Raw genomic sequence first — 21,200 nt, forward strand, 5'->3', positions numbered from 1 at the left:
AGAAGAGAAAAGCTAACTAAAGTTTCTGAGAGCTGGGTAATGTTAGAGATCTAGATGATTATAAGGCTAACAGGAAGGAGCTTAAAAAAGAAATTCGGAGAGCCAGAAGGGGCCATGAGAAGGCCTTGACAGGCAGGTTTAAGAAAAAGCCCGAGGCATTCTGCAAGTATGTGGAGAGCGGATGTTGTTCATTAATTCAAGAAGGGGAGTAGAAATAGCCCAGGAAACTGTAGACCAGTGAGCATTACTTCAGTAGTTGGTAAGGTGACGGAGAAGATCCTGCAAGACAGGGTTTATGAACATTTGGAGAGGTATAATATGATTAGAAATAATCAGCATGGCTTTGCATTGGGCTGGTCGTGCCTTACGAGCCTGATTGATTTTTTTGAGGATGTGACTCTTGGCAGTGTGGAAGATCAGAGGGATCTTGTGGTTAGAGTCCATAGGACGTTCAAAGTTCTGCACAGGTTGACTCTGTGGTTAAGAAATCATACGGTGTATTGGCCTTCATTAATCGTGGAATTGAATTTAAGAGCCCAAAGGCAATGTTGCAGCTATGTAGGACCCCGGTCAGACGCCACTTGGAGTACTGTGCTCAGTTCTGGTCGCCTCTGTACAGGAGGGATGTGGAAGCCATAGAAAGGGTGCAGAGGCGATTTACAAGTATGGTGCCTGAATTGGGGAGCAAGCCTTTTGAAAACACGTTGAGTGAACACGGCCTTCTCTCCTTGGAGCGACGGAAGATGAGAGGTGACCTGATACAGGTGTACAAGATGATGAGAGGCATTGGTCGGGTGGATAGTCAGAGACTTTTTCCCAGGGCTGAAATGGTTGCCACAAGAGGACAGACGTTTAAGGTTCTAAGGAGCAGGTACAGAGGAGACGTCAGTGGTAAGTTTTTTTTTTTACGCAGAGAGCTGTGAGTGCGTGGAATGGACTGCCGGCGGCGGTGGTGGATGCCGATACGATAGGGTCTTTTTAAGAGACTTTTAGATAGGTGCATGGAGCTTAAAAAACAGAGGGCTGTGGGTAACCCTAGTAATTTCTAAGGTAGGGACATGTTCGATACAACTTTGTGAACCGAAGGGCCTGTATTGTGCTGTAGATTTTCTATTCTTCTATGTTTCTGAAAAAAAAGAGCACAGTACAGTCAGCAATGTATGAAAATAACACACCTGCAAGAAATGGCGCAGAGTGTCAGTGGAGAGAGGGGAAATGGATCGGTATGGTAGTGGGGAAATCCGAGTACTTGCTCTTAAAGAATGCAGTCCTATGCCTGAAAAAATTGGTATTCTATCTATCTATTTTTTAAAGATACTTTTACGAAATTAACCCCTTACATTAGTCACCGATGACCTCCTTCTTCCATATTAGTTTAGTTGTGGAGTTTGTCTTCGGGATACATAACTAATCTAATTGTTTATGAAATTATTTCTCATCGAAATTGGCCATTATTGTGACAGCAAATCAATCTGACAGGAAAAAGGAGGTCTGAACATTCCTCTTGCGGGAAATAATTGTTGAATTAAACAACCAAACTAAATGTAATTTCTTCACCACAGAATCTCAATGCGCTTCGCCTATCGTTGCAATTGATGATTATTTGACAGTGATAGTACACGATGTAAACATATTGAGAATAAGGATTATTTTATTTGAAACGCACGAACCCTATGTCATAGACGGAGAATGTTCAATGTTCTCGTTACAAGGTGAGAATGAACAAAATTAAACGTAATTGTTATTTTGTGATTCTCCCGAGGGAGCGATCTTCATTTCACGATTACACAATTCATATAAATGGAAACAAACCTCAATTGTTTGTTCAGTGGACTGTCTCTGATGTGACTAACCACGTGGTATGATTAATTGTCAGAGTGCACTTTTCTCTCCTGTATAAGAGCTTGCAAAGCAAACAATCACCAGTGGATATTGGCAGTTGGACTATTTTCAACTGATCACCATTTCACACAGAAAATGGGATATCCAGCAATTTACTACATCGCAAGTATCTACTATCCTGTACTAGCAGCGATTGGTATCCCTGGTAAGTTAACTGGAGTTGTCTCCTACTATATGTATGTGCTTTTTTCTTGTGAAATTTGTTACAGATGGTGCCTCATCTGATGAGTGTTTTAAGCTTGTTCATGTTTAAATATATATTTTATTTTATTCTTTCTTTTTCTACAGAATTGTTACTCGTTTCTCATGCCCGATGATTTTGTCAATATTAACATTGATATTGTTCTAGCATTTTACCTTACTCGAACTTCCAACTTTACCAGCACGCATTATTCTGAATTTGATTGTCTATCAAAATAGAAACTGAAACGTTTACTAAAACGAATATAAATCTTCAGCTTCGCTGCCGCCCTCTTTGCAAACTTCCCGTTTTTTCTGCCATAACCATTTTTTATCCTTTCCGTCTTAATGTAACGAGAAAGGTCATTCTTTTTCTATTTATTTATCGAAATGTCTTTGATATAGCCATAACAACCTGAAATACTCTTTCATTTTACGGTGTCTCCTTCTTTGGCCGGGTTTGATTTAGATAAGATTTATTTTAATTCTTACTTTCATCATACAACATGAGGGAGCACAAATCTTTGTTATATCTTGGTCGCAATGTAAAAGAGTCAAGTTTATTTGCCACCTGCACATTAAATCATGCATTTTGCTCTGCTGCAACTCCACTCAAAACTGTTATTTCAGAAGAAACAATCTCTCTGAGTCAATTTTATTCCTGCATTATAAAATACCTTTAGCACTCTCAGTTGTCCGGATGAGTGGGTGGAATAGCCACCCATTGAAACCCCACTGTCAACTGGAAAGTTGCGGCTCAACTGTTTCTCGGGCCAGTCATTATTATCCATTCGAAGGACAATGACGGAGCTGGAACAAACAACATTTCCAATTTTTGGAAGTGAAGCCCGCCTGACCCGTCAAATGATCAGGTGTCTGAGTTTCTCTCATTCCGATTCAACACATTTCTATGTATGTATATCAAGTAAAAATGATCAGGGTGTGTGCGCGTCAAACTAACTCTTCCTTGCTTCCTTGCAGTTAATTTAGTGGCGATTGTGATCCTGTCTCTGGGAAACTGCGGACTCTCTAAATGCATCTCCCGTTACCTGGTGGGAATGGCAGCAGCTGATTTAATGGGTGTTATTTTTGCTGTTGTACTCTGTGAGATCAATAATATTTATATTTATGCTCTTCCTTTGCTCATTACACCAATTTGCGCCGTGACGCTTACCCTGAATGTCGCAACCATGGACTGTTCTGTTTGGCTCACGGTGGCTTTCACGTTCGATCGTTGTCTTGCAATCTGCAGTCAAAGGCTGCGGAAACGGTACTGCACCGAGAGGACAGCGACTATTATGATAGTAATCGTGGGTTTAGGAAGTTGTGCAAAGGATGTTCCATTGTACTTTGCGGTAGAACCTCTCTTTATCACTGATAATATACCCTGGCGATGCATTTTCGGAAAAGATTACCTTATTTTACCAAGGTGGAAAGCGTACCAGTTGTTTAACACTGTCACTACACCTTTATTGCCGATCTGTTTGATTCTGCTTTTTAATGCTTTAACAGTCAGTCATATTATCGCGGCAAACAGAGTTCGCCGGGGGCTTAGGAGCAGCAGAGAGAAAAAGAATGATCCAGAGGCGGAGAACCGGAGAAAGTCGATAATTTTGTTGTTCGCTCTCTCCGCCAATTTCATATTGTTGTGGATCCCCATTATTGTATATAATATAAACTGGCAATTTCAGAATTACTCTTACACCGACAGATATTTGAATACCCCGCCTTACATCCTGCAGCAGTTTGGGATCATGTTACAATATCTCTGTACCTGCACCAACACGTGTATCTACACTCTGTCACAGAGGAAATTCAGGGAGGAGCTGAAGAGAGGAGTGAAACGTCTGGTTAAGTTATGTGATCGACTCTGTAGCTACAATGCTGTGCGATTGTAAGCTTTAATGGAGTTCAAATGCATTTCTTTGCCTTTTCTGAGTCTGGTAAATGTGTCTATATTCCAGCAGGCAGGTGAGCGAATGTTAGTAGTTTGCAGGTTCCTGCAAAGTCAGTAAAATTACTTCAATTATACGGGGCAAGAAACAACCAATGGGCTCTCCAAGGATCTCCGACCCTCTTTGCCCGTTGCCTCACAAAGCTGACTATCGTAACGATTCAGGTGTTCACCCTGACAACCCTCTGCTGAACCCTCACCAGCATGTTTATTTGTCCACCACTGGCGTCCGCACCCCCATTTCCCCTTCTGTCAGTCGGTATTCCAGACTGATTACGGCGCGTGTCCTACTGTCATACAGTGATGTCCTCTGAATATACACTGTAGTTTGGACAGAGACTGGAGGCGATAGAGTATAGTGGTGGCAGGGACTGCGTACAGTACAGAGTAGAAGTGAAAGAGGCTGGAGATTATGCTATATGGGGGTGAGTGTGTTATCAGACGATAGAGTATAAGGGTGACAGAGACTAGGCACTATACACTATAGAGGTGACAGAGACTGGAGACTATAGACTATGGGGTGACAAAGACTGGAGACTATAGACTATAGAGCTGAGAGAGACTGGAGACTACAGACTATGGGGTCCCTCTGCAGGCTGTGAAAACCTTCCTCACTGTCTAGTACACCTCCAATGTTTGTATCATCAGCAAACTTGCTGATCCAATTTACCACATTATCATCCAGATCATTGATATAGATGACAAATAACAATGGACCCAGCACTGATCCCTGTGGCACACCACTAGTCACAGGCTTCCACTAGTCTCTCCTTTGTCAATTAATAACGATATATAGAATTTTAAATTGAATCAAAGAATGGCCTGCGCAAATCGAAGAAGAATGAACCAACTTCCAAATTCGCAACCAATCCTCTGCTATCAAGGTCATGTTAAGATCCGTGTCCCAAGCTTGCTTAATCTTAAATAGAGAATAATTATCCTGTTGGAATAGTAAATTATAAATTTTCCCTATAAAACCTTTCACTAAAGGGTTGAATTTAAAAATACTGTCTAACAGATCATAATCTTGTATATATGGAAAATTACTTAAATACTCTTATAAAAAAATGTCTTACCTGAAGATATAGCAAAAAGGTTGAGTATGAAAGAGAGTATGTAGTTACTATTTTCTCAAAGCACATCAATCGGTCTTCCTGAAGCAAATCCATAAAGGAATAAATTCCTTTATTCCTCCAATGAGAAAACGTAGGATCACTAAGTGAAGGTTTAAATAAATAGTTTCGATAAATTAATACTAAATAGTCATAGTCCTAGTCATACTTTATTGATTCCGGGGAAAATTGGTTTTCGTTACAGTTGCACGATAAATCATTAAATAGCATGCAACTTGGACAGTATCCTCTTTTCAGACACCACCGTCAGAGAGTCCACTTCCATCCCCACAACATTACTGGCCTTACGAATGAGTTTGTTGATTCTGTTGGTGTCTGATACCCTCAGTCTGCTGCCCCAGCACACAACAGCAAACATGATCGCACTGGCTACCACAGACTCGTAGAACATTCTCAGCTTCGTCCGGCAGATATTAAAGGACTACACTCTCCTCAGGAAATAGAGACAGCTCTGACCATTCTTGTAGACAGCCTCAGTGTTCTTTGACCAGTCCAAGTTCAAAGTTGACCAGTTCAAACTAAGAAGGTTAATTTGTTTAAGATTAAAAAACTTACGAAACTGGTACCAAATTCGTAATGACTGCTTAATCATAGGATTAATATTTAAAATAGAAATTTTGACTAGTTGTACAGGTAAAGAAGCTCCTAATTACGAACTTAAGTAAAATTGTTTCACAGCTTCCAATTCCAAGTCAACTCGTGGTGGGCGTTCATTTCTATTGGTCCAATACAACCAAGAACACGCATAGCGTATATTAACCGCCCAATAATACATTCTTAAATTAGGCAAAGGAAGACCTCCATCCTTTCTAATTTTTGAAAATGACATTTTCCAATTCTTGGTCTTTTATTATTCCAAACAAAAGATGAAATAATAGAGTCAACCTGCTAAAAAAAAAAAAACTTCTTAGTTAAAAAAATAGGAATATTTTGAAATACATACAAAAATTTTGGTATGATCATCATTTTTACTGCATGAATTTGACCAACTAACGAAAGTGTAAGAGGCTTCCATCAAGAAAATAATTGCTGCATAAAATACACTAAAGGAACTAAATTAGCTCTATAAAGGTCTCCATTATTTTTAGTGATGATAATCCCTAAATATTTAAAAGAATCCGTAACTTTAAAAGGAATATCAACATATATAAAAGCAGAATCATTTACAGGAAATAATTCACTTTTATGCAGGTTTAATTTATATCCCGAAATCTTTCCAAATTCATGTAATAATTTCAAATAAACTAGGAATAGATTCTTCAGGATTGGAAATATAAGCTAAGAGATAATCAGCATAAAGGGAAAACTTTTGAATAATCCCATATCTCGAAGTTCCTTGGATATCTTTAGCTTCACGAAGTACAATAGCCAAAGGTTCCAGCACCAAATTAAATAACAAAGGATTTAACGGACATCCTCGTCTCGTACCCCGTGAAAGTTGAAAAAAGGGGGATCTACAGTTATTAGTAATTGCAGTGGCAATAGGGTTTTTATATATCATTCTAATCCACTTATTAAAATTTATACCAAAGCTAAATTTCTCTAAAACGTTAAATAAATATGTCCATTCAACTCTGTCAAATGTCTTTTCAGCATCAAGAGAAACAACACATTGGGGAGTTTTGGAGGGGATGAGTATATAACATTTAACAGTCTCCGAGTATTAGAAAAAGAATAACGGCCTTTTATAAAACGTGTTTGGTCCTGAGAAATAATTTTAGCTAGTATATTCTCCATCCGATTAGTCATTATTTTTGAAAGAATTTTGGCATCCACATTTAATAATGAGATAGGTCTACATGAAGCACAATCCGTAGGGTCTTTATCTTTCTTAAGAATTAAAGAAATAGAAGCTTCATAAAATGTAGAAGGTAACTCTCCTAACAAAAAAGAATCTTTAAACATTTCCAAGGAGTAAGCAAATTTTCATTTTTTTTTCTAAAATCCTACTGAAAAACCATCTAGTCCAGGAGCTTTACCAGATTGCATTGAAAAACTAGCTTTCTGAATTTTTCTTTCAATAGAAGGAGTATCAAGAATTTGTTGATCTTCAGCAGACATTCTAGGAAAATCAATCTTTTGTAGAAAGGCATTCATTTTAGAAGGATCAGCTGGAAACAGAGAATTATAATGTTCACTGTAATAGTCTTGAAAAAATCTATTAATATCTTCATAGTTACAAGCTAAACTGCCAATTTCCTTACGAATTTTTAAAATTTGTCTTTTAGCTCTAACAGCTTTTAGTCGGGATGCTAGTAGCTTATTACTTTTATCTTCAAACACATAAAATTCACTTTTTAATTTAAGCAAATTTCTTTCAATAGGATAAGTTAATAATAAATTATATTGTGATTGAAGTGTGTCAGTGTTGATTGTCAGCAAGGAGGAGATGTTATTTCTGATCCACACAGACTGTGGTCTCCTGGTGAGGATCCAGTTGCAGAAGGAGTTACAGAGGCCCAGGGTTTGGAGCTTGTTGATTACAATTGAGGGTCTGATTGTGTTGAACGCTGAGCTGTAATCAGCAGCCTGACATGTGTATTGCTATTGTCCTGGTGATCTAAGGCTGAGTGGAGAGCCAGCGAGATTGCATCTGCTGTAGACAGATTGTGGTGATCGGCAAATTGCAGTGGGTCCAGGTCCATGCACAGACAGGAGTTGATTTTAGTCAACACCAACCCCTCAAAGCACCTCATCAGAATAGATCTGAGCGCCATCAGCGGATACTTGTTCAGGCATCTCGCCCTGCTCTTTTTGGGTTCTGTTATGATTGTCACCGTTTGTGTGTGCGTGTGTGTGTGTGTGTGTGTGTGTGTGTGTGCGTGCGTGTGTGTGTGTGTGTGTGTGTGTGTGTGTGTGTGTGTGTGTGTGTGTGGGTGTGTTGGCGCGCGCGCACACGCACGCTGGAAACAGTGAAGCGGAAAATGTGAAGCTTCCTATTTCGATTCAGGAATATTTCCAGAAACTGGGGTGCCCCTAAAGAGGAGTCATAGTGACAGGACGACCATACAGATCAGATCAAAATAATTCACCCAGCCAGTGGTGAACCTTCAGAGCTCACAACCCAATCCTGTGTTTGACATAAACATTCACAAATTCAAATGTACAATTTAAAATTTACAAAGTGAGCTTATTATCAAAGTACACATATGTAACCATGTACAATCCTGATATTCGTTTTTCTCTTGGCAAACTCAGTAAATCAAAGAACTATAAACGACTGCACTTAATAGTACAGACGAAAGAAAAAGCAAACAATATGCAAAAAAACCCAACAAACTATGCAAATACAAAAGAAAAATAGATAAATAAATAAATAATAAATATTAATAACAGGAGATGAAGCGCCCTTGAAGGTGATTACAAAGGTTTCAGGTTGGTGACCCTGTCCACCTTTGATCCCCGATCAGGACTGGCTTATGGACCTCCCGTTTTCTCCTTCTAGAGTTAATAATCAGCTCCATGCTCTTTCTGACATTGAATGAGAGTTTGTTATGAGACCACAAGTTACAGGAGCATAATTAGGCCAGTTGGCTCATCGAGTCTGCACCGTAATTTCAACACGGCTGATTCATTATCCCTCTCAGCCCCAATCTCCTGCCTTCTCCCTGTATCGCTTCTTGCCCTGACCAGTCAAGTATCTATCAACCTCTGCCTTAAATATTAATAATGACGACCTCCACCCCTGGCTGTAGCAAGGAATTTCACAGATTCACTAATCCCTGGTTTAAGAAATTCTTCCTCATCTCCATTCCAAAAGGACACTCCCACATCCTTTACACAGGCCTTGCAACATTGGATAATTTTCAATTAGGTCTCTCTCATTCTTCTGAATTCCAGTGAATACAGGCCCAGAGCCATCAAAAGCCCTTCATATGACAAGCCTTTCAATCCTTGAATCATTTTCTTGAACTTCATTTGAACCCTGTCCAGTTTCAACATATCCTCTCTAAGATAATGGGCTCAAAATGCCCACATTCCTCCAAGTGAGGCCTTACCAGTGAGTTATAAAATCTCACAATTGCATCCTTGCTTTTATATTCTAGTTCTCTTGAAATTAAATGCTGATATTGCTTTCCTCTTCATACACTCAAACTGCAAGTTGGCTTCAGGGAATCCTGTACAATTACTCCTAAATCCCTTTAATCCTCAAATGTTTGTGTCTTCTCTCCATTTGGGGAAAATATCAACCCTTTCATTTCTTCTACCAAAGTCATGACCATACATTTCCTGACATTGTATTTCATCTGTCACTTCTTTGCCCATTCTCTTAATCTGTCCAAGTGCTTCTGTGACCTCTCCGTTTCCTCTATCTGTCCCTTTACCTATCTTCGTATTGGCTGCAAACTTTGCTCAAAACAATCAATTCATCCAAATTATTGACACAACACAAATCCCTGTGGAACTTCATAGTCACCGGCAACCAAACAGAAAAGGCTCCCTTCATTCCCACACTTTGCCTCTTGCCAATCAGCCACTGCTTTGTCGATGCTCGTCTGTTCTCTGTAATACCCCGAGCTCTTAATTTGTTAGTTAGCCGCTTCTGTGGAAACCTTGTCAAAGGTCTTCTGAAAATCCAGATACACAGCATCAACCGATTCTCCATTGTCGATCCTGCTTGTTATTTCTTCAAAGAATTCCAACAGGTTTTCCAGATCTAAGATCTTCTCTTGAGACGAAATAAGCAGCTCACTTGTGCACTGGACCAGCAGTCCTCGAAATTGTTGGAGTCTGTGATCATATAAAACACATTCAGCAGAGAGAGGGAAAAAAATCACCTTTAGTTTGCCCCGAGAGGACACAGCGTCTGTACGCTTTGCTAACGTAATGATGGCTCCAGGCCTGGACTTGCAGAGTTTAGAAGAATGAAACAAATCGAAAATTGAAAGCACAGAAAACACAGAGGCGAGCTGGAGAGGGAGATGTGAAAGTTGTTTGAGTGTGCATGTGTATGTGTCTGTGGTGCACACTTTCGTGTCTCCCTTTGTGTCTGTATGTGCCTGTGTCTGTGTGTGCATGCATGTGTTTCTGTCCCGATGTATCTCCTCTGCGTGCCGGGATGCTTGTGACGTCTGCATGTGTATTTGCGTCTGTGTGCGTGTTTGTTTCTACTGATGTGTGTCAGTGTGTATGTACTGTATACAGTGGCACGCAAAAGTTCAGGTTCCCCGTCAAAATTTCTGTTACTGTGAATAGTTAAGTGGGTAGAAGATGAACTGATCTCCAGAAGTCCTAAAGTTAAAATTGAAACATTCGTTTCAATATTTTAAGCAAGATTAGTGTATTATGTTTGTTTTGCACAATTTTAGAGTGGAAAAAAAGGAGAGGAGCACTATGCAAAAGTTTGGGCACCCCAAGAGATTTGAGCTCTCAGATAACTTTTACCAAGGTCTTAGAACTTAATTAGCTTGTTAGGGCTATAGCTTGTTCACAGTCATGGTTAGGAAAGGCCAGGTGATGCAAATTGCAATGCTTTATAAATACCTTGACTCCTCAAACCTTGTCCCAACAATCAGCAGCCATGGGCTCCTCTGAGCAGCTGCCTAGCACTCGGAAAATTATATTAAATGATGCCCACAAAGCAGGAGAAGGCTATAAGAAGATAGCAAAGCGCTTTCAGGTAGCCGTTTCCTCAGCTGGGAATGTAATTAAGAAATGGCAGTTAACCGGAACGGTGGAGGTCAAGTTGAGATCTGGAAGACCAAGAAAAGTTTCTGAGAGAACTGCTAGTAGGATTGCCAGAAAGGCAAATCAAAGCCACCCTTTGACTGCAAAAGACCTTCAGGAAGATTTAGCAGACTCTGGAATGAAGAGTAATCAGAAGAAAACCTTTCCTGCGTCCTCACTACAAATTTAGTGTCAGAATTTTTCAAAGCAACATCTCAACAGGCCTGATACTTTTGAAAACAAGTCCTGTGGACTGATGAATTTAAAATAGAACATTTTGGCCGCAATGAGCCTAAGTATGTTTGGAGAAAAAAGGGTGCAGAATTTCATGAATAGAACCCCTCCCCGACTGTTAAGCACAGGGGTGGATCGATCATGCTTTGGGCTTGCGTCGCAGCCATGGCAGGGGGAACATTTCACTGCTAGACAGAAGAATGAATTCAATTAAATACCAGCAAATTCTGGAAGCAAACATCACACCGTCTGTAAAAAAGATGAAAGTGAAAAGAGGATGGCTTCTACAACAGGATAATGATCCTAAACACAGCTCAAAATGCACAATGGACTACGTCAAGAGGCGCAAGCTGAAGGTTTTGCCATGGCCCTCGCAGTCCCCCGGCCAAAACAGCATTGAGCATCTGGGGATCGACCTCAAAAGAGCAGTGCGTGCAAGACAGCCCAAGGCTCTCACACAACTAGAAGATTTTTCCAAGGAGGAATGGACGAAAATCCCCCAAACGAGAATTGAAGGACTCTTAACAGGCTACAGAAATCGTTTACAAGCTGTGATACTTGCCAAAGGGAGTGTTACTAAGTACTGACCATACAGGGTGCCCAAACTTTTGGTTTGGATCCTTTTCCTTTTTTGTTATTTTAAAACTGTAAAAGATGGAAATAATAAAGATTTCTTGCTTAAAATGTTAAAGAAATGTGTCATCTTTAACTTTATGCCTTTTGGAAATCAGGTCATCTTTTACTCAATTAGCTATTCAAAGTAACAGAAATTTTGACCGGGGTGCCCAAACTTCTGCATGCCACTGTATGTGTCTGTACATGCACGTGTGTGTGTCTCGATGTGTGTGTCTGTCTGTGTTTTGTGTGAGTCTCGTGGCCTGTGTGCACATTTATGTCAATGTGTGCCTCTCTGCGCGAGCACGTGTGGATCAGTGTGTGTGTGTATCTGTGTGAGTGAGTGTGTGTGTGTGAGTGAGTGTGTGTGACTGAGTGTGTCTGTTTGTCTGAGTGTGAGTGTGTCAGACTGTGTGTGTGCGTTTGCATGTGTGAGTCTGTTAGTCTGAGTGTGTAAGTGTGTGTGTGTTCATGTGTGTGAGTATGTGAGTGTGAGTTTGTGAGTCTGTGTCTCATCCTGCCTTTGGATGGTTGTCTGTATGTTTTTGTGCCTTTGCTCAAATTTGAAATAAAACTTATTATGGAAGTACATATACGTAACCGTATGCAACCATGATATTCATTTTCTTGCGGGCATCCACTATAGAGCAGAAAAATGCAATAAAATAAAAATAAACTACACACAAAGACCGACAGACTCATAATACTGAGACGATGAGCTGCAGAGGCCTGGAAAATGTGTCCATACGTGTGGGACCTCCTTCCCCAAGGCAGCAGCGGGAAGAGAGCGTGGCCTGAGCGGGTGGGGGGTGTTATCATTGATGCTGCTTTCTTGTGGCAGCACTTCTAGTCGATGTGCTAATTGTTTTTTTTTTTGCTGTCTGGGAGGTGTCCAATACTTCCTGTAGATTTTTCCGTTCATGGGAACCGGTTTCTGTCCCGGCTGTGATGCAACCAGTCAGGATACTGTCTATCATGCATTTATCGAAGTTTGTCAGAGTTTGAGACGATAAGCTGAATTTGTGAAAACTTCTAAAGCAGTAGCAGTGCTGTGCCTCCTCTGTGACAGGACGTACGTGTCAGCTCTCTGAACTGGCAGCGCCAAAGCATTTAAAGTCATCAGCCTTGTGGAAGAACATTTGAAATATGAAATCAAAAGAGCTGTGTGTTGTTAAAGCTTTGTGGCCTTGTGGATTTTTCCTAGATAGAAACATGAGCTGATTTCCCTGTAATCAGAGGGAGGAGAATGGAGAGAAGGCGAGGGGGTGGGGAAGAGAAGGTTAAAAGAGATGTGTGCTGTTAAAGTTTGTGACTTCGTCGATAGCCTGTATTTATCCAATTCAGTTGCAAGTCTGCAGAACTAAGGTCATTGTAGTGACTACAATCCCTCAGTAGAGCGATAATACAGCTGTACAAATGAGATAAGTGTAGACGGTTGGGAAAGAACATTCTGAATTAACTCCTCTGTTCCAGAAACATAGAAACATAGAAATTAGGTGCAGGAGTGAGCCATTCGGCCCTTCGAGACTGCACAGCCATTCTGTATGATCATGGCTGACCATCCAACTCAGAACCCTGTACCTGCCTTCTTTCAATACCCCCTGATCCCTTTAGACACAAGACCATATCTAACTCCCTCTTAAATATAGCCAATGAACTGGCCTCAACTGTTTCCTGTGGCAGAGAATTCCACAGATTCACCACTCTCTGTGTTTTTACTAATCTCGGTCCTAAAAGGCTTCCCCTTTATCCTCAAACTGTGACACCTCGTTCTCGACTTCCCCAACATTAGGAACAATCTTCCTGCATATAGCCTGTCCAATCCCTTTAGGATTTTATACGTTTCAATAAGATCCCCTCTCAATCTTCTAAATTCCAACGAGTATGAGCCTAGACTCATTATATGAAAGTCTTGCCATCACAGGAATCAATCTGGTGAACCTTCTTTGTACTCCCTCTATGGCAAGGATGTCTTTCCTCAGATTAGGGGACCAAAACTGCACACAATACTCCAGGTGTGGTCTCACCAAGGCCTTGTACAACTGCAGTAGTACCTCCCTGCTCCTGTACTCGAACCCTCTTGCTATGAGTGCCAGTATACCATTTGCCCTTTTCACCGCCTGTTGTGCCTGCATGCCCACTTTGAATGACTGGTGTATAATGACACCCAGGTCTCGTTGCACCTCCCCTTTTCCTAATCGGCCACGATTCAGATAATAATCTGTTTTCCTGTTCTTGCCACCAAAGTGGATAACCTCACATTTATCCACATTACATTGCATCTGCCATGTATTTGCCCACTCACCCAACCTATCCAAGTCACCCTGCATCCTCTTAGCATCCTCCTCACAGCTAACACTGCCGCCCAGCTTCGTGTCATCAGCAAACTTGGAGATGCTGCATTTAATTCCCTCGTCTAAGTTATTAATATATATTGTAAACAACTGGGGTCCCAGCACTGAGCCTTGCGTTACCCTACTAGTCACCGCCTGCCATTCTGAAAAGGTCCCGTTTATTCCCACTCTTTGCTTCCTGTCTGCCAACCAATTCTCAATCCACATCAATACCTCACCCCCAATACCGTGTGCTTTAAGTTTGCACACTAATCTCCTGTGTGGGACCTTGTCAAAAGCCTTTTGAAAATCCAAATATACCACATCCACTGGTTCTCCCCTCTCCACTCTACTAGTTACATCCTCAAAACGTTCTATGAGATTCGTCAGACATGATTATCCTTTCATAAATCCATGCAGACTTTGTCCGATGATTTCACCATTTTCCAAATGTGCTGTTATCACATCTTTGATAACTGACTCCAGCAGTTTCCCCACTAGCGATGTTAGGCTAACCGATCTATAATTCCCCGGTTTCTCTATCCTCCTTTTTTTAAAAAGCGGGGTTACATTTGCCACCCTCCAATCCTCATGAACTAGTCCAGATTCTAAAGAGTTTTGAAAAATAATCACTAATGCATCCACTATTTCTTGTGCTACTTCCTTAAGCACTCTGAGATGCAGAGCAACTGGCCCTGGGGATTTATCTGCATTTAATCCCTTCAATTTACCTAACACCACTTCCTTACTAACATGTATTTCCCTCAGTTCCTCCATCTCACTAGACCCTCTGTCCCCTACAATTTCCGGATGATTATTTATGTTCTCCTTAGTGAATACAGAGCCAAAGTAGTTATTCAATTGGTCTGCCATGTCCTTGTTCCCCATAATCAATTCAACCGTTTCTGTCTGTAAGGGACCTACATTTGTCTTAACCAATCTTTTTTCTTTTCACATATCTATAAAAGCTATTACAGTCAGTTTTTATGTTCCCTGCCAGGTTTCTCTTATAATCTTTATTCCCTTTCCTAATTAAGCCCTTTGTCCTCTTCTGCTGGACTCTGAATTTCTCCCAGTCCTCAGGTGAGCCGCTTTTTCTGGCTAATTTGTATGTTTCTTCTTTGGAATTGATAGTATCCCTAATTTCCCTTGTCAGCCACGGGTGCACTACCTTCCCTGATTTATTCTTTTGCCAAACTGGGATGGACAATTGTTGTCGTTCATCCAGGTGATCTTTAAATGCTTACCATTGCATATCTACCGTCAACCCTTTAAGTATCATTTGCCAGTCTATCTTAGCTAATTCATGTCTCATACCTTCAAATTTACCCTTCTTTAAGTTCAGAACCTTTGTTTCTGAATTAACTATATCACCCTCTATCTTAATGAAGAATTCCACCATATTATGGCCACTCTTACCCAAGGGGTCTCTCACGACAAGATTGCTAATTAATCCTTTCTCATTGCTCAATACCCAGTCTAGAATGGCCTGCTCTCTAGTTGGTTCCTCGATATGTTGGTTCAAAAAACCATCCCGCATACATTCCAAGAAATCCTCTTCCTCAGCACCCTTATCAATTTGGTTCACCCAATCTATATGTAGATTGAAATCACCCATTATAACTGCTGTTCCTTTGTTGCACACATTTCTAATTTCCTGTTTAATGCCATCCCCAACCTCACTACTACTGTTAGGTGGCCTGTGCACAACTCCCACCAGCATTTTCTGCCCCTTAGTATTACGCAGCTCTCCCCATATCGATTCCACATCTTCCCGGCTAATGTCCTTCCTTTCTATTGCGTTAATCTCCTCTCTAACCAGCAACGCTGAATATCCCTGAACGTTGAGCTCCCGTCCTTGGTCACCCTGGAGCCATGTTTCTGTGATCCCAAATATATCAAATTCATTAATAACAATCTGCACTTTTAATTCATCCACCTTGTTATGAATGCATTGACACACAAAGCATTCAGGCTTGCTTTTACAACACTCTTAGCCCTTAGACAATTATGTTGTAAAGTGTCCCTTTTTGATTTTTGCCCTGGATTTGCCGGCTGCCACTTTCACTTTTCATGTTACTACTTCTTGCTTCTGCCCTCATTTTACACCCCTCTGTCTCTCTGCACTTGTTCCCACCTCCCTGTTGTGAGCTAGCCTGCTCTCTCCTAGTCTCTTTAATTTGATTCCCACCCCCCAACCATTCTAGTTTAAAGTCACCTCAGTCGCCCTCGCAAATCTCCCCGCCAGGATATTGGTCCCCTAGGATTCAAGTTCTGATAAAGTCACACAGACTTGTCTGCTACTGGATCCGAACTCAAGCTGAGCTCCCTCTAACTCAGAGGGTGGAGAGTGGGGGAAGGGTGGGGGGAGAGTCGGTGGGGGGAGAGATGTAGAGAAAGATGGGTAGGGAGGGGGAAGAGAGGGTTAAAAGTGTTGTGTGTTGTTAAAGCTTTAAATTTTTTTGATGGCCGGTATTTATCCAATTCAGTTGCAAGTCTGTTAACTAAGATCATTGTGCTGACCACAACCCCTCAGCAGAGCGATAATACAGCTGTACAGATGAGATAAGTGTGGACAGTTGGGAAAGGATGTTCTGAATTAACTCCTCTGTTCTGAGGAGTTCATACACACTTGTCTGCTACTGGAACCAAATACAAGCTGATTTCCCTCTCATTCAGAGGGTGGAGATTGGTGGGAGAGATATGGAGAAAGGTCAGGGTGGCAGACAGAGAAGGGAAGTGAGGGGGAAGAGAGGGTTAAAAGAATTGTGTGCTGTTAAAGCTTTATGATTTTTTTCCATGGCCGGCATTTATCCAATTCCAATTGCAAGTCTGTTAACTAAGATCATTGTGCTGACCACAACCCCTCAGCAGAGGGATAATACAGCTGTACAGATGAGATAAGTGTAGACGGATGGGAAAGGACGTTTTGAATTAACTGCTCTGTTCTGAGGAGTTCATACACACTTGTCTGTTACTGGAAGCAAACACAAGCTGATTTCCCTCTCATTCAGAGGGTGCAGAGTGGCGGCAGAGATATGGAGAGAAAGTGAGGGTGGCAGACAGAGAAGGGGAGTGAGGGGGAAGAGAGGGTTAAAAAGAATGGTGTGCTGTTAAAGCTTTGTGACTTGACAGCCTGTATTTATCCAATTCAGTCGCAAGTCTGCAGTACTAAGATTATTGTGCTGACCACAGCCCCTCAGTAGAGCGATAATACAGCTGTACAGATGAGATAAGTGTGGACGGTTGGGAAAGAACGTTCTGAACTAACGCCTCTGTTCTGATATGGACACATACACTTGTCAGCTACTGGATCCAAACACAAGCTGATTTTCCTCAAACTCAGAGTTCCACAAATGTGGGCTCTCTATGATCTCATGGTAAAATAAATGGTTTTGCACAATGACTGTGGGCAGAGGTTAAAACACCTGCGACATATTCACTGGAATTCAGAAGAATGAGATGAGGTCTTATGGAAACATATAAAGTTATGAAAGGGATAGATAAGATTTAGGCAGGAAAGTTGCTTCCACTGGGAGGTGAGACTGGAACTTGCGGACATAGCCTCAAGATTCTGAGGAGTAGGTTTAGGACGGAGATGAAGGCGGAACTGCTTTTCCCAGGGAGTGGTGAATTTGTAGAATTCTCTGCCCAATAAAGCAGTACAGACAACTACAGTAAATATATTTATGACAAGGGTGGATAGATTTTGAATCGTATGGGAATTAAGGGTTATGGAGAAAAGACAGGTAGGTGAAGGTGAGTCCTTGGCCACACCAGTCATGATCATATTGAGTGGTGCAGTAGGCTCCTTGGGCCAGATGGCCGACCCCTGCTCCTATTTCTTATCTTTGTATGTTCTTATATCCCCGCCTGTAGAGTCTAAGACAGCCCGAGTCCAGCCCGGATCCAGGATTCTGGATGGAGTTTTAATGTTAGCAGACGACAGAACAAAGAGCTCGAACCCCAGCGTGACGTGCAGTAGAAAGAGCTTTTGAACTCCACGGACGAAGAGAGGGAGATTGGACACGAACCATTAATGACATTAATAATGTTACCATGGAAACGTGGTTAAAGGGACTGTGGAAGGCTGCCACTGATGGGACAGCACGTCAGCATAGTGATTTTGTAAATGTCACCAGGTGCAGACAGACAGCGGGATACACTTTAACTGACTTTATTTTCCGTTTCCAGGACACATGGGAGTCTTCTGCTGGAATAGACTTGCAGGACAGCTCTGCTCTCGAGGTACAGACAGTCTTGAACTGCGCAGCGACGCTGATTATCTACGACACCTTCTTCTGACATGTAAACCTCTGATGCATTTACATTCTACCACCCTGTATACTGAACTATCTCAACTGATTTATTATCAACTGGTCCTTACCGAACACAGAGCAGAAACTCTTTCTTTAACCGGACACATCCATTACGTATGGTCCAGAGGGTGTATCAGCAGAGATGTCATTGAGTGAAGAACAGAAAGAAGAATTTGAAATACCAAACACAACCCCTCATGTCACTATCCGTCAGATGTCAGGATGTACAACAGTTCTTGTCTCCTGTCCTCCTCAGTACGGTGTCCCCACGGCTGTGTGCTGAGCCCGTTACTGTACACTCTGCTCACACATGACTCCACAGTCAAACACCCGAGTAATCACACCGTCAGGGTCGCCTATGACACCACACGTGAGGGGCTCATCGCCAACAACTGTGAGATGGCCGACAGAGAGGAGGTGGAAGAGCGCTGAGCCTGATGCCTCTTCCTCAATGTCAGCAGGATAAAGGAGATGGTTATTGACTTTGGGAGAACTCGCACCTCTCACATCGCTCTTTACATCAGTGACGTGGCAGTGGAAACTGTCAGCAGTCTCAAACTCTCATGGTGCCAGAACACATCCTACACCGTCACAGTAAACTCACCGACCCTCCGCTTTCTGAGGAGGCTGCAGAGAGCTGGGCTGTGCACTGTATATCCACACTCATTTCAATCTGCAGGTGCGCAGTGGAGAATAACTCGTTGCATCACTGCACGGTACGGAAACTGCACTAGGGCTGACAGGAAGGCTCTGAACTGGTGGTCCAAACTGTCCAAAACATCAGCCTGTCCACCATCAGGGAGATGGATACAAAAAGGTGCCCTAAAACGTCAGTAACATCATGAAGGATCCCACCCACCCTACTCACGGACTGTTTGCCCCAATCCCATCATGGAGGAGGCAACTTAGCATCCACACCAGACTCAAAACAGTTATTCGCCCCAAGAAGCAGTAACTGACACCTCCTCCCATTAACCCACCCCTCCACACCCGCAACCACCACTACTTTATCATTTCCTGTCAGTCACCTCATGTACAGCCAGGCGTCACTTTAAGGACATACAATCAATCTGTGTATATGAGCTATCCTATGTATTTATATTTATTGTATTTTTATTATTGTTCTTTATCATTGTGTGTTTCCTTTTTTATTGTTGCATCAGATCCGGAGTAACAATTGTTTTCTTTTCCTTTACAGTTGTGTACAGAAAATGACATTAAACACAGCTGCTCTGATAAACATACCGGCAACATCATCACAGACACATGACAAAGCCACATTCACAACAACAGAAACACAAATTATTCACACATTTTACGAGAAGCAATACAAATAGAACAAAAACATTTCGAGCACAGTGGTCAACATATTCATAGTACAACATCGCACTCATAATGTTCAAAACTGAACTGTCCAGTTGCAGATAAAATGTTAAACCAGCCTTCCTGTCCGTAAAAAATGAATGCAATCGATTGTCACAAACAAGAGAAAATCTGCAGATGCTGGAAATCCGAGCAACACACAGACACAATGCTGGAGGAACTCAGCAGGCCAGGCAGTATCTATGGAAAAGAGTACATTCGACGTTTCAGACAGAGGCCATTTGGCAGGAGTTGCCTTTAGCTCATCCAATAGATTTAGCAATTCTGATGTCAGTCTCACCGGCCTATAATTGCCTGGTTGAGAACAGTAGGCCGTGAATCTGTTGAACTCGTTGCCACAGGGGGCTGTGTTTGCAGGTTATAGAGTGTAAATTTGGCGGAAGCTGACAGGTTCTTGATTACTTAGGGAATGTTTTGTCCCGGGAGGAGGGCAGAAGAATGGGTTCGGGAGGGAAATTGGTCAGCCTTGATGAAATAAAGGAGCAGACTCGATGGGCCGAATGACCTGATTCTGTTCCAGTGTCTTGTGCTCTGAACACATATTTACCACCCACCACTTTCCAGTTTCTACAGAGATTGTTCCATCCATTTGTCCTTCTCCACTGTTGTTCCTCCTGGCACCTATCCCTGGAACAGAGAGAAATACTACACCCGTCCATTCATCTCCCTTACTCTATTCATCACCCAAAGAGATTCTTCCAGGTGAGGCAACACTTGTCCATTGTATCCAGTGCTCCTGATGCAGCTCCTCCACATCGGTGAGACCTGGCGTAAATTGGGGAAATTGCTCTGTCCAGCACTTCCTTTTCATCTGACAAAAGTGGAACTCCCCTGTGCCCAAACAATTTCATTCCTATCTTCATTTCCATTCCAACATATCGTTCCATGACTTCCTCTTATGCCATCATGATGCCAACCTGCGGGTGGAAGAACAACACCTTACATTTTCATTATATAACCTCCAACCAGGTGGGATGAGTATCGATTTCTTCTTCCAGTAAACTTTACCCTTCCCCCTCCCCTCATCTCCACCCTCCCCCCCACCACTCTGGCTCTTACCTCCTTTTCTCATCTGCATATTAACTACTTTTCCCACTCCTACTTCTCTTTCTCCCATGGCCCAACCTCTCCTCTCAAACCAGATGCCTTGCTCTCCAGCTCTTTATCTTCCCACTCAACGGATTTCACCAATCACTTCCTGTCTATCCTCTTTCTGCTGCCTCGCCTTCCTCCTTTATTTCCCACCCTAAAAAATGGTTTCAGATCGAAATGTCAACTGTTGATTCATTTCCATGGACGCTGCTTCATCCGTGAGTTCCTCCAGTACATTCTGTGGGCAATTTTCCCACCTAGTGGTGACCTGCCGGAATGGCAGGTCCTCTGTGGACGGGGCTCTCACCTGGAGGTTTCCTGCCGCAATGGCCAGTCCCTTGTTGATAACACTCCCACCTAGTGGTGTCCTGCCGGAATGGCAGGGCCT

The 21,200-nt window shown here is 42.1% G+C and overlaps 1 protein-coding gene and 1 long non-coding RNA gene across 2 annotated transcripts in view; both read left to right on the forward strand.

Moving 5' to 3' along the window:
* Positions 1-21,200, forward strand: part of LOC140185051 (uncharacterized) — a 783,302-nt gene that overhangs the window by 167,470 nt on the left and 594,632 nt on the right. The window lies entirely within an intron of this gene.
* On the forward strand, positions 17,405-19,499 carry LOC140185419 (uncharacterized). The gene is made up of 2 exons (XR_011882625.1): positions 17,405-17,777; positions 17,898-19,499. It is a non-coding gene; the product is annotated as an uncharacterized lncRNA (long non-coding RNA).

Source organism: Mobula birostris, chromosome 20 (genome assembly GCF_030028105.1).
Source record: "Mobula birostris isolate sMobBir1 chromosome 20, sMobBir1.hap1, whole genome shotgun sequence".
NCBI lineage: Eukaryota > Metazoa > Chordata > Chondrichthyes > Myliobatiformes > Myliobatidae > Mobula > Mobula birostris.